The sequence below is a fragment of the Macrotis lagotis genome, chromosome 5 (assembly GCF_037893015.1).
Source record: "Macrotis lagotis isolate mMagLag1 chromosome 5, bilby.v1.9.chrom.fasta, whole genome shotgun sequence".
Classification (NCBI taxonomy): Eukaryota; Metazoa; Chordata; class Mammalia; order Peramelemorphia; family Peramelidae; genus Macrotis; species Macrotis lagotis.
In genome coordinates, this window is record NC_133662.1 from 165,827,882 (window position 1) to 165,840,033 (window position 12,152).

The 12,152-nt window shown below is 42.5% G+C and overlaps 1 protein-coding gene across 2 annotated transcripts in view; it reads right to left on the reverse strand.

The window, feature by feature from the left end:
- ZBTB2 (zinc finger and BTB domain containing 2) overlaps positions 1 to 1,161 on the reverse strand; it is a 39,554-nt gene extending 38,393 nt beyond the window's left edge. Inside the window, exon 1 of one of the 2 annotated variants that reach the window (XM_074187823.1) lies at positions 1,076 to 1,161. The gene's annotated coding sequence lies outside the window, so the exon portion shown is untranslated. Of the gene's footprint in view, positions 1 to 531; positions 625 to 1,075 lie in introns of those variants that run through there. The other variant, XM_074187824.1, reaches the window with a different exon arrangement.
- Positions 1,162 to 12,152: the final 10,991 nt, after the last annotated feature.

A 12,152-nucleotide genomic window follows, 5' to 3' on the forward strand; every position in this document is an offset into this window, starting at 1 on the left:
CGGCAGGGCGGGGGCGGGCCGGCGCCGCTCCGGGCCGCGCCGCGCCGCTCGCTCCCCCGCGCGCGCGCGCGCGCTCCGCCCCCTCCCGCGGAGCCGAACACAATACCGACGCCAGCGCCGCGCGCGCGCGCGCGCGCCGCCCCAGAAAGCGCGACGGCCGCGGCGCGGGAGGGGGGGGAGGGGAGGAGGGGAGCGAGGGAGCGAGTCAGGGGCGGGGAGGCCGGAAGCGCGCGCGAGAGCCGGAGACAGCGCGAGACCCGGGGAGGCCGGAAGCGCGCGTGCGCGCCCCCGCCCGCGAGCAGGGAGGAGGAGGCGGAGCCGCAGCGCCAGCGGCCGGAGCTGGAGGAGTCGCTGCAGCTGGGAGAAGCGCCAGAGAGGCCGGGCCTGCTCCGGTCGGACCGGATCCCTCCCCTCCCCCCCTCCCAGCTCCCCTCCCCCCAGCCCACTTCCGCAGCTCGCGGCCTCGCGCCTGAAGCAGCAGCAGCGGCAGGAGGCGGCGGAGGCAGCGGCGTGTCTGAGGGGGTAACGCACCGGGCGGGCCCGTCTCTCCAGCTCCAGCGCGGGACTCTCACCGGCCGCCGCCGATCGTGACAGACCTCGCGGTTGCGGCGGGAGGGGAGTGGAGAGAAGGGGAGGGGCCGGGGAAGGGGAACGGAACGCGGATCGCCCCCCCTCCCCGGCTCCGCCGCCCGCCCTCTCGGCTTCCGTCCCCTCCCCCTCCCGAAAAGCCCCGGATGGAGCCGCCGCCGACCCGCCGCCGCCGCCGCCGCCGCCGCCGCCTGGCTCCGGGGGATGGTTTTGTCAGGCGGCCAGAGCCCCGGCGCCAGGCGCAGCCGCCCCCCTCCCCCCGCGGGGCGCGCCCTCCTCCCCGCGTCCCCGACCCGGGCCTGCGGGCCGCCGGGGTTCGCCGGGCCGGGAGGAGGCTGGGCCGTCGCCTCCTTTGTTGCCGCCGCCGGGATCGTTGGCGAGCCCCGGCCCCTGCACTCCCCCCCCCCGCCTCCCCGCGTCTCCGGGGGCCGGGGCCGGGGCGGCACGTGGAAACCGGGGCCCGGGGACCCCGTCGGTAGCTGCTCACCTGGCGCCGCCGCCGGGAAGAGGAGTGTAGAGGGGGCGCCGCCGTGCAGCCCCGGCCGCGCTCTCCCCCGCCGCCGCCGCCGCCGCCGCCGCCTCCCCTGGCTCCAGCTGCTGCTGCTGCCGCCGCGGTCGGTGTCTCCGGCGCGGCGGCGGCGGCGGCGGGGCTTTTCCTGTCCGGTTACGTTAAGGTCACATGACCGAGAGCGGAGCGACTAGTGCAAAGAGGCTGCGAGCGGCTCCCGCCGGGGAGGGGGGGGGAGAAGCGACGAGAGCTGTGGCGGCAAGAGGCCCCCCCTCCGCCCGCCCGCTCCCCTCCCCCGCCCGCCTCCGCCTCCGCCTCCTGCCCCGCCGCCGCCGCCGCCGTCGCCACTGGCAGCCAGTGCTGCAACAACAGGGCGACTCCCACCGGCCCCCGCTCCGGCCAAACTTCTGCAGGCCATGTGGGGCCGCGGCGTGGAAACTTCGGCCCGGGCCGGGCGGAGGCCTCGGTGGCAGCGCCGCGGCCCGCCGCGGGGGCTCGGAGGGGCCCCGGCCGCCAGCGCCTCTCCTCCTCGGCTTGTCAGCTTCGGATCATTTCTCTAGAGCTAGGAAGGTAGCGCGAGTTAGGATCCTGGAGACCGTGGAAGACTTTGTGGTTGGTCATGGAGGGGCTGGAAAACACTTGAAATTCGCGTTAAAGGAAAAATAGGTTGAATGCTTGGCGTCGCGCGTTTTCTTTTAGGAGACGAGATTGCTAAACATTGTGATCTAATAGCAGGCCAGCTAGGAAACTTGGTCGGGAAAGCCGGACTGCGGAGCACGTTTGCAACACCTAATGCTCCCCTCTCTGAGCTGGATGTCAGTTACAGAGACTCCAGGTTGGTTCTAAGTTAGGAAAGTCGGAAGCTTTAAGACGGGCATTCTGAAACATTGTATCCACAGAAGTTTTCAAAAGGAATCTGACAGGCAGAGATCAACTTCTACAACCCGCTTCTCTTTTCCTGTGCTTTTTTTTCCCCCTAAAATTGCAATCTATACTTTTAAGAACGACGGTATTCTCTAATGAAAGATAGGTTTCTAAAGGGCGTTTGCCTGTTTAAAGAGTCAATTTGGTACTCTAAATTTTCTTGAAAGAAAATTTTCTTCATTAATGAGGAAACCCAGGAAGCAGTTAAAACAATCCTGTTGCCGGTGATTCACTATTGCATTCTCTTCACTTTATACTTTGGCACTTTTATTCTTTTGTTTAGTCCTATGCAGGGGAAAAATGCTGATTTTCATTCAGAAAGAACTGAGAGCAGAAATTCCGAAATCTAGGTTTGGTGTTGCTACTTGGTATTTTGTTTCAATGCCTCTATGAACTTAATGTAACTAGACAGTGAGTTTTAGGAAATCAAAAATAAATAATGAAACCTACTTTACACCAACCTCAAGCCTTGCTTAACTGCTGAAATGACTGTCGAGGGCTTGTGTTCTGACTTCAAAACAAAATATAGGTTCTTGTCCTAACTTAACTATCAAACTTCAGTTTTTATCTTGAAATTGATAGACACTTTAGATTTTGTGGCACAGATAGGTTTTAATTTCATTCTGAAGAATTTAAAAGTCTTTTAATGAATTGTTTGGTGCTGTCAGCTTTGTCTTTAAAAAGGGACCTTTGCTTCCCTTTGGATTTATTTTGAGGCTTAGCTAGGGTTCCTGACTGATACTTATCACTAGGGTGAACTTGGACAAGTCAATTCACTTTTTGGGCCTTGTTCATCTGTAATATTAAGGGATTGGATCAGATTATCAGTAAAGGGCCTTCTAAGAGCTCTAACATTTTGAGTCTTGTGTTTAAGATCTGTGAAGATTGTTGAACATTTTTAGGTGCATAGAATACTCAAATGGAGCATAGTAGGTGGGGCCCTGGACATCACCTCAGGTGAATGATTGCCAGATCAAGTCACTTAATCTCTTAGCCTCAGTTTTCTCATCTGTAAAATGAGGATCAGGGGGCAGCTAGGTGGTGCAATGGATAGAGCACCAACCCTGGAGTCAGGAGTACCTGAGTTCAAATCCAGCCTTAGACACTTAATAATTACCTAGCTGTGTGGCCTTGGGCAAGCCACTTAACCCCATTTTCCTTGAAAAAAACCTAAAAAACAAAAAAAAATGAGGATCAGGTCTGAATGGTGTCTTAGATGACTTCTAGCTCTAAATCAAAATCTTTAAAGAAGGGAATGGAGGTTAACATTGCCAAGTGAAAAGTGGAATTCCAGGAGTAGGTCCCAAAAACTTAATTCCCAGTTATGGAGCAAAGAAATAGGAAGCTTCTATAGTCCTTTTTAATAGAATCACTTCTCATTCATTCTCAGTAGCAGTTTGTTCTGAATTGAGAGTTAGAGTTCTTGATTTTATATCTACCTTTTTGGTCCCCAACCCACTGGAAATTTGGAAAAGTATCCCCAGAGGTCTTTGAAATATTGTGCTGTGGGGGGAAAAAAAGCTTGGATTTAGAAGATCCAGGTTCTAATCCTAACTGATGCTTATTACCTTGGGGAAATTATTTAATTTCCCAGGACTTCAGGCTGCTAAAATGGGGCTAAACTAGATGGTTTTTGAGACCCTCTTCAATTCTACTTCTGTCATCTTATGACTTAGAGTAAGCATCAAAATGTTCCTAAGTGTTCAGATGTGCTATAATTGATGCTTTACTGAAAGCTATCCTGATAATTAGATCTACTTCTTAGAGCTTAGAACATTTTATCAGATAAGCATAAAAGAAGTTGATGACTAGTTATGGGAATTCCACATACAGAGAGGGGAACCAGAGAGGCTCTCAGTTTGTTTGGTCACTAAGGTTGTGAGTACAAGATAGTTTTTTAAAGTTGAATGCTAAAAGTGGACTTCAAATGAAAAGATAAATGTTCGTTGAGGTTTAGTTTAAAACTTTTGTATTTAGACCTATTTTTGGTCTGTAGGAAATTACCAAATGTGCTAGAAGAGGAGATGGGGGAATAAATGTGCATGTATGTGTCCATGTACATATACATGTATATGTATGTATATATGTTCACTACACATATCTCTATAAACATTTTTGGGGAGAGAAAACATTAAGGGAACATTGTGTTCTTCATTACGATTGCTATGTTTGGTCCACCTCTTGTTTTTGTATCTATATCTTTTTGCACATAAGCTGAAGCATAACCATGAAGTTGTACATCTAATCCATACTGATGCAGTTTAGAAAAAGCATGGAACTTTTAAGAATCAGAGATTAAGTTCTTTAAAAAGTTGAATGAGCTTTACTGATATCTTTATTGCTGTAACTTAAGCAAGTGTTTTCAAATTGATCCTTAATTTCTTTTAACTTACTGTTGTAGAAAGCATTTAGAAATGGAAATGGTCAAAGTGAGTGGGTCATGGAGCATCTTATATGTACTAAATGACTTAGTTTTCATTTCTTTGTTCATTACTAGAGGTAATTCTATGGTAGTTAAGCAAAATTAGCATGATACTAACTTAAAAAAATTAATTTTATTTGGGCTTACTGGGCAAAACTTAATTTTTTTAAAAAAAATTTCAGTCAATGAAGTTAAATGACTTGTACAAGGTCACACAACTAGGCAATTATTTAGTGTCTGAGGTCAAATTTGAACTCAGGTCCTCCTGAGTCTTTCCACTGTGCCACCTGGCTGCCTGCATAACTTTGTTTTATAACAAACTTAGCATCTAATCTACCAGATGTTTAATTTGAAGAGTATATACCATTACTGAAAATGCAGAGACTTTTTGAATCATTAAAATTACTAGAAAATTTATCTATTTATAGATATAAAGCTGACAATATGACCATATTTTTTTCCCCTCAAGGAGCCAATAGATATCCCTTATAGAACACTGTTTTATGGTTTAGACTGTATTTTCCAGTTTATTGATATTTAGAGTAGAATAACATGTGTTACTTTAGTAAATATATTACAGTAGGTAACAAAAATTAACTAAATTTTTTATTAATTATAAATCATCAAATAACTTTTGGGATATCAGATTAGAATTTTAAAATTTAAAAAGTAAATAGTTGTTACAGTTTAACTTTCTGTAGATGAGGAAACTGAGGCTGAGAAAACTGTGGGTATAAGAGCCAGGACTTGAATCCATTCTCACTGACCTGGGAAATCCCCTTTTGTTTTTGTTTTTGGTTGTTTTTTGGTTTTTGCAAGGCAATGGAGTTAAGTGACTTGCCCTACCTAGGTCACACAGCTAAGTAAGTATTAAATGTCTGAGGCCTGATTTGAACTTAGATCCTCCTGACTCCAGGACTAGTGCTGTATTCACTGTGCCATCTAGCTCTCTTGACCTGGGAAATTCTGAGTTTGTTCAGATTTATTTAGGTTTGGTAGTAAGAAATAACTTGTAAAATAGCATCCTAATACTTCAGTTGTGGAGCATTTATAAATCAGGGTAGCTGTTATTACAATAGTTGACCTTTTAAAATTTCAAAAACTTCCCTGAGTACTTTATATTTTCATTTAATCCTCACAACCCTATGAAATGGGTTATTATTTACCCCATTTTATATCAGGCTTTATGTGACCTAAAACTAATTTGGTAGAAAATAAAATTTCTGTTCCTCTATCAATTATGCAGTAAAATTTAGTTATAGAAGCAGTGATTTGAGTGAATTTAATTCAAATTCATATGATTGATTTATTTTTGTAATTGAGACTTGTATCATTTTTATGGTGAGATTCTAAGGAGATATATTACACTGAATGGAATGTTTCCTTCAGTATCGAGGTAGTAATTAATTTTTATCTTAATAAAATGAAGTTCATAATGAAGTATTTTAATTTTTTTTGGTATTTCTCATTCAGTATCTCCTGTGAGATCCATGAAACTCTTATCATTATATGTTTTTCTGAATTCTACTATTTAATCATGCATTGTCTTTCATTGTTATTTTTGACGGTTTGACTCCCAAATCTGTTAGTAAGCTCCTTGAGATCAGGGCTTCTTTAAAAAAATATCCTTAAAATACATTACAGTGTCACATAAACTAGGTACTCAAAACACTTAATGAATTGAGAGTAGAATCAGTTCTTTGGAATAAGATCACCAAGAAAATTTTCATGATACTGGGATACCAGCTTGTTTGTTGTATATGGTTATGAGACTTAAAAATACCTGTTACTCTTCCCTTGAAAGAGTTTACATTTCTTCCCCCCCCAATCTCGATTCCCTCCCCCCGCCCCCCCCCACAGAAGGCAGTCTGTTAAGTCTTTACCTAATTTCCATGGTATACATTGATCTAAGCTGAATGTGATGAGAGAGAAGTCATATTTTTAAGGAAGAAAAATAAAGTATAAGAGATAGCAAAATTACATAATAAGATAATTTTTTTTTTTAAAGTAAAGGTAATAGCCCTTAGTCTTTGTTCAAACTCCACAATTCTTTGTCTGGATACAGATGATATTCTCCATGTGCCTGAGCAAGTCCATTAAGGTTGATCATCACCCCCATGTTGCTGAGTGGTTCACATTTCATTTTGAGTAACAATGTAGATAAGTAAATATGAAATAGATACAAAGTACTTACTGGGTTGGAAGAAGGATACTAGCAACTAGTGAGATCAGGGTAGACTTCCCAAAGGTAGAAACACTTGAACTGAGTTGTGAAGGAAGCCAGAGGTTCTTGGAGACAGGAGTCAGAGAGTAGGTACATTCCAGTGTTTGCAAAAGCCATTGGCAAATAGACTAGCCAGTTTGTATAGAATTGGATGTGAAACAGAGAAGGTAAACTAAGCCATTGGTATAGTTTACTCTAGGGAGCCCTAAAGCTTTTTGCACTGGGGAGTAATGTTATTAGATCTGGCAGCTATGTGGAGAATAGTTTTGAGACTTTAGATAGGAATACTAATTTAGAGGGCTTCTGCAATAGTCCAAGAAGTAATGGAGGCCTGAATTAGGCTGATGGCTGTATAAGGGATGAGAACAGGTCAGATGAAAAGTCTTCTGACTTCATTATTTAACTTGATCATTCATCATTCTTCCTGCAAAGTAAACAGTGATTTCTTAGTGCTCCTCCTTCTTGAAGGACCTCTCTGCAAAGGAACCCCAGTGACCATCTAATCCAACCCATTTGTAAAAGTAATACTTACAACATGTCTGACCAATCCTCTAACTTCTACTTGAATGGCTTCAATGATGGAGAACCTGCCTCTTCTAATGCAGCTCCTTTCTACTTTTTCTTTTTGGTGGTTTGTTTGATTTTGCAAGGCAATGGGATTAAGTGACTTGCCCAAAGTCATACAGCTAGGGAATTATTAGGTGTCTGAGGCCAAATTTGAACTCAGTCCTCCTGACTCCAGGGACAGTGTTCTATCCACTGTGCCACCTAGTCACCCCACCCCTTCCTACTTTTTAACAACTCTAATTATTAGATAATAAGCCTAAAATTGCATCTTTGAAATTCCACCACTTGCTTTTTTTTTTCACCACTTGCTTTTTTAAGAGCAAATGGATCAAATTAAACCTTCCTTCCACATAGCAATCTTTCAGATCTCTAAGCTAAATTAGTCTTTTCATCTAATTCTTATATGATATGGATTCTGAGTCCTTCTGAGCATTGTCATATGTAAATTTCATACCTTTAAATAAGACAGGTTTTAAGGATGGGAGAGGATTTTTGTTGACTGCCAGAAAGAGTGTAGCATATTCATAAATGAGAGAGATAGGAACATTATCTAGTAGATATGGAAAATTATTTCAACAATAATTTTCCATCAATTTATCATGCTTCTGTGACAGATTGGCTACTATATTCATCCCATAGTTCTTCTTGTCCAGATGTTCCATAGTAAAGTTAAATGATGAAAATTTATTTTTTCTTTGACTCATCATATACTCTGTTATTTTTACCCCCCCATTCTTTTTTTTAGGTTTTTTTCTTTTGCAAGGCAATGGGGTCAAGTGGCTTGCTCAAGGCCACACAGGTAATTATTAAGTGTCTGAGGCCAGATTTGAACTCAGGTACTAACTCCAGGGCCGGTGCTCTATCCACTGCACCACCTAGCCGCCCCCCTCTCTCATTCTTAATTGTATTATTGAGTAATTTTTCCTCCTGGAGAAACTCAAATTTCTTTGGATTTTCATGACATTGCTCTCCTGGTTCTCTAACCTGTCTAAGCATTCCTCAGTACACTTTGCTAGATCATTATCCATGGCCAGCTTCTAAATTTGGGTGAAAGCCCAAGGTTCTATCCTGGGTCTGTCTTTTTTCCTTGGTATACATAGTTTGTGACCTCTTTAGCTCCCATGGGCTTAAATACCTTCATACAGGCAATTCTAAGATTTATATAATCTGACCCCTAATCTTTCCCCAGCTTCAGTCATTAAATGCCTTCTGGATCTTTTGAAGTGAATATGCCATGGGCATCCCTGATCATCATGTCTTAAAGACAGAACTCATTCCTTAAAACCTTTTCCTTTTCCAAAATAATCCTCTTTCTGATTTTTCCAATCACCTATTGATGTAGCATTGTTTTGACATTTTTGACCCACATTCATGTCATATATTTAATCAGTTGACAATTTCATTTTCTCAACATTCTCATTTAGAAAGAAAGTATTCAGAATAACTACAGAGTATAAAATATTTGGAAACTTAACAGGACACAGCTGAGATCTATATGAAACAATTAAAAAATATGCTTTACAGAAATACAGACCTTAACTTGCAGAGATATTGTGCATGGATAGGCTGTTGTAGTTAATTTATTTAGGGGTATATTGATCAAACATCTCTTTTCTAACCCCTTTCCTTAATTAAAATAGCCAGTAACATTGTCAGTATTCAGGTCCCTATCATCCCCTCAGCTAGACTTACTACTATAGTCTCCTAGTTGTCTTCAAATTTTCTCCCACTTCAATCTATTCTCTAAACAGACTTCTAAGTGATTTTTCCTTTGTCTAACCTTGTCATTCTACTACTCATTAAACTCCAGTGCCTTTGTTACTTCTAGGATCAGATATAAACTGATGATAGTTAAAGTGCTTCTCAGCTTGGCTCTGTCCACCCTTTCCAGCCTCATTACATATTAGATCCTTTCCTGTGATCTAGTCAAACTAGCCTTGATGTTTCTCACTCCACTCCACCTTCCTTCTCTTTATCTTTGTACCAACTGTCACATGGATCTGAAATGTGCTCCTTTCTTACTTAGGTTTTATGAGACTTTTAGCGATTACTCCCTGTCATTGATCTGTCCACCCCAGTCCAGGTAGCTTTGTATCTATTTTCTGGTTTTTTGGGGTGGTGATAGTATATGGCTATGATGTTGCTTTTGTTGCAAAAATAAAATTTAAGGGTAGGAACTGGTTACTCAGTGTCTGCTTTGTACAGTGCCTGTCCTGGATATTGCTTGTTGATTGATCAACAATTGATTAACTGCTCTCATCATTTATACTGACATATACTTTAATCTCCTTATTCTAACTACTATCTAGTTAGCTGGTTTTTCCTTCACATTCTTTTTCCCATTCAAGCAAGCATTATGCTAGTTCAGGCCTTATTACTTCTCACCAAGACTATTGCAACAGCCAGCCTTCTTTGATTTTTTTACTTCATGAGAGATGTTCCATGATACTATGTCTCACATTTTCTGTATGATCCTGGGTGAGTAACTTCTGAGTTTCAATGACATGTCAGTGAAATGGGGGATTGTATGCTGTTGCACTTCCCCAAGGTTAACATGAAGTTTAGGAAGCCAAGAAGTGGTGTTGCACTTGAACACCCTAGCAATTTTATGACTCTGGCACTAGAGATAGATAACACTGCTCTTTACCAGTAAGCCTCAAAGTAAATGTAGGAAGAGAGGTTTGAATTCAGGCTCTGTGTGCCCAGTATTCTGTTCATCTTTGCAGGTTGCTTCTAAAAGCTGACATTAGAACAACTTTTTAAGGTTTCCATAATATGTATTCTGAAGGATTCTTACATACACACATTCCCAGTGGCTCTTTGAGGTAGGAACAAGTATTTGTATCCTCATTTTAGAGCAAAGAGAAGAGATGTCGAGTCTTGGCAACAAACCTACTGTGTGTTGGGCACTGCTAAATGTGAGAAAATGCCCTTACAATCTGTTGGGTTTCTTTTTTAGGTTTTTGTAAGGCAATGGGGTTAAGTGGCTTGCCCAAGGCCACACAGCTAGGTAATTATTAAGTGGCTGAGACCGGATTTGAACCCAGGTACTCCTGACTCCAGGGCCGGTGCTTTGTCTACTGCGCCACCTAGCCGTCTCAATGCCCTTACAAACTGACAGTGATAAGCAAATGGATATGTAAAAACAAGGCATATATACAGGACAGATAGAAAGTAAAGGAGGGAAGGCACTAGAATTAAGATGGCTTAGGAAAGACTTCCTGTAGCAAAAACAATATGTGTGTGTGTGTGTGTGTGTGTGTGTGTACGTGTGTACACTGAGGTGGAAAGTGAGTAGGTAGATTATATCCTAACCTTTTACCAGTCTTTATACTGTGATTTGCCATTTTAATTATCTTTTATTCTCTCTACTTTTGACTCCTTTGCCCTACTGATTCTCACTTTACCAAACACCCAAGTTTTGCAATTGGGAGTTAAGTGACTTGTTCAGGATCATACAGCTAGTATCTGAGGACAGATTGCCCTACCTACCTGTTGTTTTGCTTGATGACTCTTGTTGATAAGGAAAAGTAACATAACTGTTCCATCCATAGATTTGTAATCAGTTCTTTCCTGGGTCATTAATTGCACAGCAATTCTTTTATTCTCTTCTGTGCTCGATGAAGAGGTTATTCTAGTATGTTTTCCAGCTTCAAGTTCCTTAGACCATTACTGTCTCTCAAAAAAAAAAAAAGACCTTGCTTCCTTGATAAGAGAAAATCGTGGCCAATTATTTTAAGTTCTCATCTCCCACTCTACGCCTGAAAACTTTACTACCCTTGCCCATTTTTGCCTTGACTCCAGGTCTCTCAGATGGTGGATCTTGCCAAGAACACCCCTTTCACTTGTGCCTTTGATCCTTTCTCCCCATTTCCTCCATCCTTTGGTACCTTACCTATTATCTAACAATATGCAGGGTATCTTCCATCCTTTAAAAAACATAAAACAACCTTGTCTTCTTCCTTTAAGAATCACACTATCTTAAAAATCACACCTCCATTTCTTGACCTCTGCTCCCTAATCCCCTTGGAATATGATGACTTCTGTGCCATCACTGAATACTACATTTTAAAAGTCCCAACAAATGTGATGGCTTCTTCTCAAGCTTTGTTGTCCTTAATCTCTCATAACTTTGATACTCCTCTGACTAGTCTCTTTCTGAATTCTGTTTCTGATTTAGATTTTCCTTCTATGCTGACCATTCTTTTCTTCTCATTAAATGGGGTTTCTCTCAAAAATTTGTCCTATCTTTTGTCCTCCTAGATTTCTCTGCTTGGATATCCTGCAGTTAATTTTTTTTTTAAGTACCAGACACTATGCTAAACTGTAACCATATGAAAGCAAAAATGGTCCATTCAAAGGAATTCCCTTCAAGGAACTTACAGTCTGAATAGGGAGACTGGAAAAATTATGATTATAGATGACTTTGATTTGAGAGTCAGGGGAGGTATGGGAAGACATCAGCATCCCTAACTCAAACCCACATCTTGATGTGGACTTGATGAGGACTCCACTATTACACTATTTGAAAAAGTTGTTCTTGACCCTACTCTTCACTCACATATCTGGTTACTTAGCGTATCTTATTGGGTTTATGACCACAACATCTCTTACTCTCCACTCAGGGCTACTTTGCAAACTCAGTCTCTTTCTGATCTTGTCATTACTGTATCCTGGATGTAATCTAGTCTCCATCAAGCTATTAGGAATATTTCAAAAATACAGCTTTGAGCACTCCATGACTCAAAAAATCTATGTCTTACTGCCCTGCCCCTATGATAAAATCCAAACATCTTGGTATTTATTGACACTACTACTCCTTTTCATATAGTCCATGTTCTAGTGAAAGTGCCCATCTGAACTGTTCCCTAAATTCAAAACACCTTCCATCCACCTGCATCTGAACAGTTTGGACTTAC